Source organism: Panthera uncia, chromosome B1 (assembly GCF_023721935.1).
Source record: "Panthera uncia isolate 11264 chromosome B1, Puncia_PCG_1.0, whole genome shotgun sequence".
In the NCBI taxonomy this organism is placed as follows: Eukaryota; Metazoa; Chordata; class Mammalia; order Carnivora; family Felidae; genus Panthera; species Panthera uncia.
This window is the reverse complement of record NC_064811.1, coordinates 95,691,157-95,702,165: the sequence shown is the minus strand read 5'-3', so window position 1 is coordinate 95,702,165 and position 11,009 is coordinate 95,691,157. Positions and strand designations below refer to the sequence as shown.

The following is an 11,009-nucleotide window of genomic DNA, read 5'->3' as shown; positions in this document are numbered from 1 at the left end:
TCTCATATACCATTTCATGGCCTCCTTAGACCATTAAAAAAAATTTCCTCAACTCCATCAAGTCTTTGTTCAAATATTACCTTTATCTTGAAGTCTACCCTCTTTCCCCTATTTAAAATGGTGAACCTATATTCCTTAACCCCCTTAATACGTTTTAATAATTTTTTCCATGATACTTATCAACTTCCACTGCACTCTATCACTTCTTTATTTGCCATGTTTTTGTTTATGGTTTATATCTCTCCTGTTTGAATATAATCTTCAGAAGAGTTCATATATTTTTATTGTTGTTTACTGATATGAGACAGACATCAGAAAAGTATTTGACAATTATTAAGTAAATAACATTGAAATATACACCCAGTTTGCAGAATAATGAAGTGTCCATTTGATGGTATTGCCTTCATTGGTCTATAATGAGATAAAAATTAAAATGTATGACAGAAGAATAAAAAAAGACATTAAAAAACAAAATGAGACAAATAGAAAGTTGTTCTGAGTGAAGAAAAGGAAAAGAGAAAAACTCTGCAAGAAAAACTGTTCCTTTCTGTGTTCTCTAACATGCATGGGAAAAAATAAGTTCTCTGAGAGCTAAGTCCTGTAATGGAACTAAGGCTAACCTGACTCATATAGCTCACTCTAGACTTGTTACTAGAGAATAAGTAATACAAATAATAATTATGTACATACAATAAATAAATAAAAATATGTCCTCAGTGATTATCTGTTGAAGCTTACATAATAATACACGAAAGTTGCATAGGAAAATGTTTATTGCAGAGTGTTAAATAAATCCCACTTATATTTTATTTTATGTTAATAAAACCTGGGTTATGATGCTGTAGGGTTAAGAGAGTGGAAAGATTCTATGATGATGTGATGATTTCTGTCTCACCCAATGGAATTTTATGAATTTTATATTGTCATTCAGCTGTCTTATTTCCATATTACATGTAAATGTTTGCAGGTGTATATCTAAAAGATAAAGACCTTTAAAAAATAATTCCACACATATATGTTCACACATATAGCAGTTACAGCTGTTATAAAGTGAATATATAGAAAATATATGTAAGTATAAAAATATAAAGAAAAAAATGGCAAAGTCAAATGGCCTAGGCAAACATTGGCTCCTTGTGTTGGAGATGACCAGAGATTGTTAGAAACTATGTTGAAGAGTTACTGCATTCATTGAAATTCTTATCGATAGGAAAAGATATCGTAAGTGAATTATATCAGGCCAAGTATTCCAAAACACAAAGCCAAAAGGATATATATTCTCTCTCTCATAGAAAGATAGACAGACAGACATATGTGACCTGGAGACCCAAGAAATCTAGTAATACAGTTCTGAGGAACAGAAGGCTGATAAGCTAAATGCCAGTCTGAAGGCATGAGAGGACTTCCAGGTCACGCAATCAGGCTGAGAGAGAAAATTCTTTCTTACCCTGACTTGTTTTATTCAGTTTGTCAGTGGATTAAATGATTACTACTCACAGTGGTGAAAGCAATCTGCTCTCCTCAATTTACCAATTCAAATGCTAATTGCATCCAGAAATCCCCTCAAACATACCCAGAAATAATGTCTAGTCAAATTATCTGAGGACCCAGTAATTCAATAAAGTTGACACATATAATGAACCATTATATGAATGATTAAAGATTTTAGTGGTCACCACTGGATAATAATACAGTAGTTACAAATTGGGGTTAGAATCAGTAACACCTAATTATGGCATTGTTCGGCTTTATTATTTTGGGGGTCATCAGAATTAGCTCAGGATGGGGGCGCCTGGGTGGCTCAGTCGGTTAAGCGGCCGACTTCGGCTCACGTCATGATCTCGCGGTCCGTGAGTTCGAGCCCCGCGTCGGGCTCTGTGCTGACAGCTCAGAGCCCGGAGCTGGTTTCAGATTCTGTGTCTCCCTCTCTCTGACCCTCCCCCGTTCATGCTCTGTCTCTCTCTGTCTCAAAAATAAATAAACGTTAAAAAAAAATTTTTGTTTTAAAAATTAGTTCAGGATGGATTAACATGCAAGTGGGAAAAAAGAAAAAACAAAAACAAAAAAACCCAACCAGAAGAGTATTTAGGCAAAGGAAATGAAGTGAGAATAATTAACACCACTATTCATCAACATTCTGCTAATACTTATTTTTAGACTTGTTTGAATTCAGTGACTCCTTTTAAAGTATATCAACAATATGTATTAAACTACTATCTTTATATCTCTATATATAAACGAATCAGGATACATACTCAATATTGTAAGTTCGCACAAAAATACAAAAGTGTCTTCTAGAATATCACATTAGTACAAGAGTTTGGATCAGAGAAAATTTATTTAGCTCCAACCCCTTTACCATGGTACAAACACCACAGAGCTGGGATAGAAGGTAATATGAATTGTCACAAGTAAAATATAGCTAGTTACAGGTCTAGATGTTATCAGGACTGAATAGATTTAAAATCAGTTGCACTAGCATCAAGTCAATTAAGTCAAGTTGGGTCATAATAACAGTAAGGTTAAGCTGATTTTAACAGAAGGGTAGGGATCCAAGTAAAGAGATTCGCCATAGAAAAAATAGAACTTTAACATGAGGTATACAAAAGTCTTCTTTAGATAAAAAGTATACTAGAATCAGCCTGAACTCTAGGTAAAAGTTTTATTTACTTCCAGGTGCTTGACGATTTGGTACAAGTCTGACTTTTCTATGAGGAAGAGATTGTATTTAAACTTGAATATCTCTGTCCAAAAGAAACACTATGACCAAGAGTGGCAAAAATGTCACTGATTCCCATAAACTTTGTGTTATACCCGAACCAACATATTTGATTCAGTATTGAGGGAAAGATCCATATCATTTAGTCATAAGATGTATGCATGATTACACTACCAATGTTAAACCAATTACAAATAAAGTTCAAAGTTCTACATTTTCATATAATACAATTAAAGTAATTGAATATCTAAAAATGTCATACATCCTGAAAAAATCCTATGTTTAAAATAGCAATACATTTTCCTTTGTTCTTTATTATTTACCTTGCTTTATACCTGTCATTTGAATACAATTTAATAAAATAGAAAATATTAAGTTAAATGATAGAATGTTTGGAAGAACATCAATAGTTCTAACTTAGCTCCTTCACTATAGATGACTGGTTGGAATCTACTAGTATAAATCCATGTTGACAGTATGATCACTCTTTGCAATCTATGAGGAAAAGAATTACCTCTGTAACTATATAAATAAACCAGTACTTTGTAATTCCAAAGAAAACATTCATTTTCATCCCAAACTGATTATTATGTAGTCACTTCTGAAGAAAATCTTTGAAAACCAATTCAAAGGTTAACTAGTACAGCTGAATAAATTAATTTTTATGAAAAAAACTTAGAAGTTCTGCATTAATGACATATTTAAAATATATTATATATCCTTAAATTTAAATGGTCCATTAAGTAGATCATTACAAGGAAGGAATTCATTAATATGGATATAGGTAATAAGATCATTACCACAGATGAAAAGAATTAAAATTGCATGATTAAAGTGCTCATTAATGTACTAAATAGTATAGTATTAAAAAGATTACTGAACATTTCTGAAAAGTACATTTCATTTTAAGGAAATATCATATGAGAAAATCTAGGGATTTTAGGCAATTCTCTAAAAATAGTTAAAATAGCCACCAAGATTAAATAGCACAGATTTTTTTTTTCCCCACAGAGAATAATTTACATCACTTCTCTACTGGAATAAAGCTAAGAGAAAATACAATAATGTAGATAGACCACAGACCTGGAAGTCAGAAATGTGAAAGCAAATTCTAAATATCAAAATTTAGGTCTATAACCTTGTCCCAGGATGCCTAATATTTTATTGCTTAACTTCTTTATCTTCCCATATTGTAATATATGAGGAATATATTATATATTTTAAATACTTGGAAGTTTTAAAAGTGATATATCAATGCATGTGAAAACAGCTTGGAGTTTTTCAATAAAATCTATAAAAATTACCTTTTTACCAATATTACTAGTATAGATCCATCAACAATTATTTAGGAGAATAGTGATATATAAAAAAATGAATGGTCTTATGAACTTAACTTATAAAAATACATTTTATTTGTTAACATTCTTCTCTATTTGTCAGAGAAATAGAACAGGATATAGATATAAGTAAAGATTTATTTTAAGCAACTGTCTCACATGATTATGGGGGCTGGCAAGACAAAAATGTGCAATTTACATCTAAAGACTATAAGGCTAGAGATTCAGGGATGAGCCTATGTTGCAGTTAAATTCTGAAGGCCATCTGTCAGCAGAATTCCCCCTTGCTCAGGGGAGGTAAATTTTTTGTTTTTTTCAGGACTTCAGCCTATTGGATGAGGGCTTCCCTGATCACTGAGGACACTCTGCTTTACTCAAAGTCCCTGGAATGAATTTTTCTTTTTGAGTTGTGTAGCCCTTTATATTAGCAACTCAAATAGAAGGTGTCTATTGTACAACACAGTAGTAATTGAAGATAACTGGGGATTTATTACATTCTAATACAGATCATTTACAAATGCAATTTCTTTATTAAAAAGCTTCCACTTTTTTTTTTGTTTGTGTACAATTTGCAAAACTATTCTGAGCGCGGAATTATGTGCACCAGTGTGCAAAGAGTGCAGATTTAGGATATGGTAATGGGGGCACCTGGATGGCTTAGTCAGTTAAGCATCCAACTCTTTAATTTCAGCTCAGGTCATAATCTCACGGTTGGTGAGTTCCAGCCCTGCGTTGGGCTCCATGTTAACAGCTCAGAGCCTGCTAGGGATTCTCTGTCTCTTCCTCTCTTTCTGTCCCTCTCCCACTTGTATTCTCTCTCTCTCAAAAATAAATAAATTAATTTAATAATAGGGTAAATGATTTACAAGTCACTTTCAAAAAACTATCACAATTGGGCCTTTACATTGTCATTTTTGTTTGTTTGTTTTTAAGTTTATTTATTTATTAGGGGGGAGAGACAGATGGAGAGGGAGAGAGAGAATCTCAAGCAGGCTCTACACTGTCAGCATGGAGCCCCATGTGGGTCCTGATCTCACAAACCTTGAGATCGTGAACTGCGCTTAAATAAAGAGTAGGACACTTAACCATCTGAGCCACCCAGGTGCCCCATCATCTTTTTCGATCAAAATATTTTTATGCCAGCCTTCCTTCCACTGCCCTAAACTATAAAGCATTTTTTAATGAGTTGAAATTAAGGAAGGACTACAGCTACTAGAAAAGAAGAAAGTTCTATTAGTTTGAGATTCTAGAATCCCCCCAAAACCAGAACCAGTATCTTGGTTAGGGCTTGGCTGGGACTCCAGACAGAGAATGAGTATGCTCAGGTGGCATCTCTGGGGATTCAGAGCTTGAGTGGACCACGAGTGTTGCCACTGCAAAATTCACTGAACTGTCTTGGCAGATTCTACACTGGCTTGACTGGACAAAATTCAAAAAGAAACAGCTCATATTCATTCCATTTTTCTGGAGCTCTGTGATAGCATTTAATAACACTCCAGTGATATCTTCCACATATAGTATTATGCTATTTCTTCAAGTAATTGCTAATATAGTGTCTAACTGGTCTATAATACTCGTGCCCATTTTATCTAGATATTCAATGGATCTATAAATCTTCTCTTGGGATTCATCATAGTAACTGTAACAGAATCTTTGGCTCCAGTGGAAGAAATCAGAAGAAACCACAAAGAGATTACTAGGATCTGCTGGGTATTTGCTGAAGAGTTTTCCAAATTCCTGTTCTTTTGATTCACTCAAAGCTCCAACTAGTATAGGAATAATAGTAAACTCATCCTCCTGGCTTTCCATGGCTTTACCTGTATAAGGCAAATGCATTTCAACACTGTGTTCATTTTCATGTGTCTAGAGACATGTGTTCAAACATTCCTATCTTCCATAGTTCTCAAAAATCTTTTGGTCAATATGAAGGTCATACAGAGGTGTTCTCTGTATATCCACACTGGAAAGTACACATCACAAGAGAGGCACAGGATGAGAAGGCATCGGGGTGAAAATTCTCCAGGTAGTAGATGGATCCACTTGTTTGTAAGCATGGGCAGCACAAGACCCACAGTACTGCATATCCTGCATGGGGTGCAATAATGGCTCTTGCGGCTCTTTCCGTAGACTGTGCTTGTGAAAGCTAACCTCACTGTTGCAGTCAACTGCGGTCCTGAGGCTGTGTACTAGTTCCTGGCATGACAAGCTTCCCTGACCACCACTCGGTTGGACATATTGGTGCCTGTGTCGCCTACGGTGCAAAGGTGCAGGAGCATGAATGAGGAGTCGGTGGTGGCAGGAACAACTCCGGGAGGGGAAAAGACACCAGGAGCTCAGCACAGGAAGTGCCCACAGCATGAAGGAGAGCATCCCCGCTCAGGAGAAGGAGAAAAAGGAGAAGGCTGCAGCCCAACGGGAGGAGATGGCAGCTGGGGTGGTGGGGGAGGCAAGCAACAGTCACCACAAACTCCAGTGACCTCCAGAAACTGGGACCCCGGACTCGGGGCTGATCTCCAGCCATGGGTGATTCCGCCGAGCAACCTCCACGGCCCCCACGCATTTAAATATTAATCTCATCCGAAAGACCTCACAGAAAAATCCAAAATACTGTTTGACCACAGACCTGAGCACCGTGGCCCAGCCAAAAGGATACAAAATATTATCCATCACATAAATTAAATATGATTATTAATTATGATTCCAACATACTATTTCTTCTTTTTTAGTTCCTAAGTTGTCTTGAAATTAATATTAGGCAAACAGTGACCAAGTAAATAGTAGGAGATTCCCAGAGTGTTTACACACAGTCTTTTGTCCTCATCAGTTTAAAGTTCCTATAAACGTCTTCACACAAATAGAACACTTCAGCTTTCCCCAAGTTTTCTTTTGAACCACTCCCATCCCACATGCTTACATTTTATGACATCTTTTGGCTCCCATGCGTGTAGAACTTTCATTCAGGCCCACTAATGTGACCTAGTTTTTTGTTTTTTGTTTGTTTGTTTTTTAATGCAAGGTTTTCCCTCCCTTGTTGAACAAGTACATCCATCCCTCGCTGCCCACCAATGATAAAAATTCAATAAAGCCCCCTCCTGTTTAGCAGGGAGCCAAAATAATTATTACATTTATGTTGAAAGAAGAATGATATTTACTGTTTACAAATTTATAGTAACAAATCACATGTGAGAAACTATATTACAAAACTAATACTTGCAGTCAGTCCATCACTGGAGTGCATGTTCTGTATAAGAAACCCCTTTCCTTTTCCCAATATGAATGAATAGGACCCTGACTCGTTCAAATTAAGTATATAGTTCAACAACAACAAAAGAAACTTATGAAATTACCTGGAAACATGAACCCAAACAGATTGGAACAGATTGGTACAGAACAATGCACTTCTTAGATATGTTCCAGATATGTTAAACATATTGTTAAACTAACATATATAGTTCCATATTTTATATATATGTTTAGCATATATTATCTATATTTTATAGATAGTATATGCGACATATATATTATTTTAACTAAACATCCTTTTAGTCATAATTTGTGAATTAAAACACATTAATACATTTTGCTTTGTCTAATTACTTGATGTTTAAATAAATGCATGTGTGTATTTATATACATAAAAATAATATAATGATGGCTAGAATACCTTTAATCATTCTACTGCCCCTCTTTAATTAACTGCCATGGCTCAAATGTTAAAAGTGTAGTTGATATCTTATATTAAATAAAGAGATTTTCCCCCAAGCAACTTTATTTGCCAAAATGATCATTTTCTTCTAATCAGCTTAGATTGCTCCTTAACGTATATTCTCATATGCATTTTTATTTATTTCACAAACACCACACCATTGTTTTTCTAATAAAAACATGTTTTATTCACAACTTTACACTTACCATATTTAGCACTTCGATGCCAATTTATCCTGTGGCTATTTGAATATCAGGATGTGGTGACTTATTTGACTCTAATCACTGGCAGAGGTGACCTGCATGATGTCTGAAGAGAGTCCTTTGAGAGTATAAATTACAGCATCTTTTTTAAACTGCCTGTATTGATAGGATGGATTTCAGAGAAACTTATAGGTGTGCTCCTTTTGCAAGTCTCTAATTATGCAATGATTAAATTGAAGCACAGGAAGCATAGGAAATCCAGTGGTTTTTCTATAATCAGAACAATTTATTCTGAAAAATCTAGACTGTTCCCTGTCTCCTGACCTTTAATTCAATTTTCTTTTTTTAAAAAAGTAATTCATACCACCTAACAACAAATTTTGTCTCTCTCACTCACTTGTTGTTTTTCTATTATTTTAATTAACCTATAGAAATAAAGAAACAAAAAGAACAATTTTAAGTCATATTTTTATTATACTATACATGAATATCATCTGAAATGTCCAGTAATATGAAATTACATAAAATTATAACAAAATCAACATTATGGAGTGTAGGAAACTATTGAATTTCTTAAAGGCTTTAATTGGAGATCTAAAGTTACATATATAGTTGAAATAAACTCAAAATAAATGTCATGCCTTGCAGTTGTTACCTTATTATAAAAAATATTTATGAGACCAGCTATTTTTCATTTAGAACTGAATCATTGTATATGATAGCATTTTACATATATAGTAATGCAAATGTGAAAATATCCTCTCAATTTGAAAATTTTTGTGAATTTTTAAGGAGACCTTTTGTCTTCCATTTTTTAGGTATAAGAAAATGAAGTTGGATCCTAACCTAATACCATATACAAATACTAACTCAAAATGAATCTATGACTTTAATGTAAGATCTAAAATAATAAAATCTTAGAAGGCAGGAGGACAAAACTGCATGACATTGGATTTGACAGTTGTTTCTAGGATATGACACCAAAAACATAGACAATAGAAAATAGACAAAATAGACTTCATGAATAACAAAAAGAGTACATCAAAATATACTATCAGCACAGTAAAAAGGCAACACACAAAAACAGTAAAAATATTTGAAAATCACATATTTGGTAAAGGATCAATTCTAGAATATATAAGAAAATCCTAAAATTCAACAATAAAAAATAATCCAATTTAAAAATGGACAAAGGCTTGGACAGACATTTCTCCAAAAAAGATATACAAATAGCCATAGGCACATAAAAAGATGCTCATCAAGATAAATTAAAACTCCAATGAGAAACTAATTCATACCCACTAGGATGGATACTATCAAAAAAAGTGGAAAACAACAAATAGTGGTGAGATATGGAGAAATTGGAACACTTGTGCATTGGTAGTGGGAATATAAAGTAGTACAGCTACTATGTAAAATAGTATGGCTGTTCCTCAAAAATTTAAAAATAGAATTACCATATGAGCCAACAATTATACTCCTGAGTATATATACTCTAAACAATTGAAAGCACAGTCTCAAAGAGATGTCTATACACCCATGTTCACGGCCACATTATTACAATAGCTAAAAGGTAGAAGCAACTCAAGTGTCTATTGACAGATGAACAGATAAGCGAAATGTGCATATACATGTGATGGAATATCATTCGGCCTTAAAAAGGAATATGGTGCAACATGGATGAACCTTGAGGACATTATGCTAAGCAAAACAATCCACTCCCAAAAAGGTAAATACTATATGATTCTACCTATATGAAGTACTCAAAGAGTCAAAATCATAGAGACAGAAAGTGGAATGATGGCTAGACCAAGGACTAGAGAGAGGAGAGAAATGAGTTACTGTTTAATGAATACAGAGTTTTCATTTAAAAGACGAAAAGAGTTATGGAGATGGATGTTGGTAACAGCTGCACATTATAAATGTATTTAATACCACTAAACCGAACACTTAAAAATGGTTAAGATGGTAAATCTTATGTTATATGTATTTTACATGAATTGGAAAACTGGAAACAAATAAAATTATATATGGTCATATCAAAATGATTTGTCATGAAACTTACAAAGAACCTAAGCTAGAAGAAAATAAAAGCCCTAAGCAAAAGCTTGACACTTGAATTTGGATGTTAACATTCGTACAGAGAAGTTCACAAATAAGTATACAACTTGGTGAGTTGTCACAAACTGAACACACTTAGATAACTACCAGCCAGGTGAAGAGACAGATGCTTCCCAGCAATTGCCGGAACCCAAGGACACCTTTCTTTATTCCCGCATATGCCACCACCTTTGTCCCCAGCCTTGGTGTCTCAGCCACTCCTGTGCCTGGCACTTCACTCCCATTTCCTGCAGAGTAGAACTGTGACAGCAGTCAAGCACACAACTGCAGGACATTCTGAGTTAGTAGGCAAGATGAATTCACTTTCTGAGAAGTGACCAAATGAAAGTCTATTGTCTTTAATTCACTCACGGCAGTATATCCAATAGCAAAGTACTCATTGCTGATGTTGTTTATTGAAACACTGTGAATTCCTTAGCCACAGCTATAATACCTTCAGCTGGGGCCACAGAACTTGCTGCCCTCTTGTCATGACATCTTTTCTCTGCCTACCTAGAGGACGGTGAGCAACAGCCAAGGTACACTTGAGTAGATTATTGCAGTCCCCCCTTTGCTGCTCAGCTTCTCAATATTAACCTAACTCCTCTATTAACAGGTAGGATAGTTTGATTCCCATCTGACAATGAAAGAGCAAAGACTGAATCAGATATTTTAAAAGTACATAAGTGATAAAAAAATAAAACCTAATACACAGTTAAGCAGTACTCAGTATTTAAAGAAAAATTGTTTTAATGTTTATTTTAGAGAAACAGAGCATGAGTGGGGGAGGGGCAGAGAGAGGGAGACGCAGAATCACAAGCAGGATCCAGGCTCTGAGCTGTCAACACAGAGCTTGACGTGGGCTCAAACTCAGGAACTGTGAGTGAGATCATGACCTGAACTGAAGTCGGATGCTCAACCAACTGAGCCACCTAAGATCCCCT

At 34.8% G+C, this 11,009-nt stretch overlaps 1 pseudogene; it reads right to left on the bottom strand.

Moving 5' to 3' along the window:
- Positions 1-5,337: 5,337 nt before the first annotated feature.
- Positions 5,338-6,296, bottom strand: LOC125922407 (protein MEMO1-like; annotated as a pseudogene).
- Positions 6,297-11,009: the final 4,713 nt, after the last annotated feature.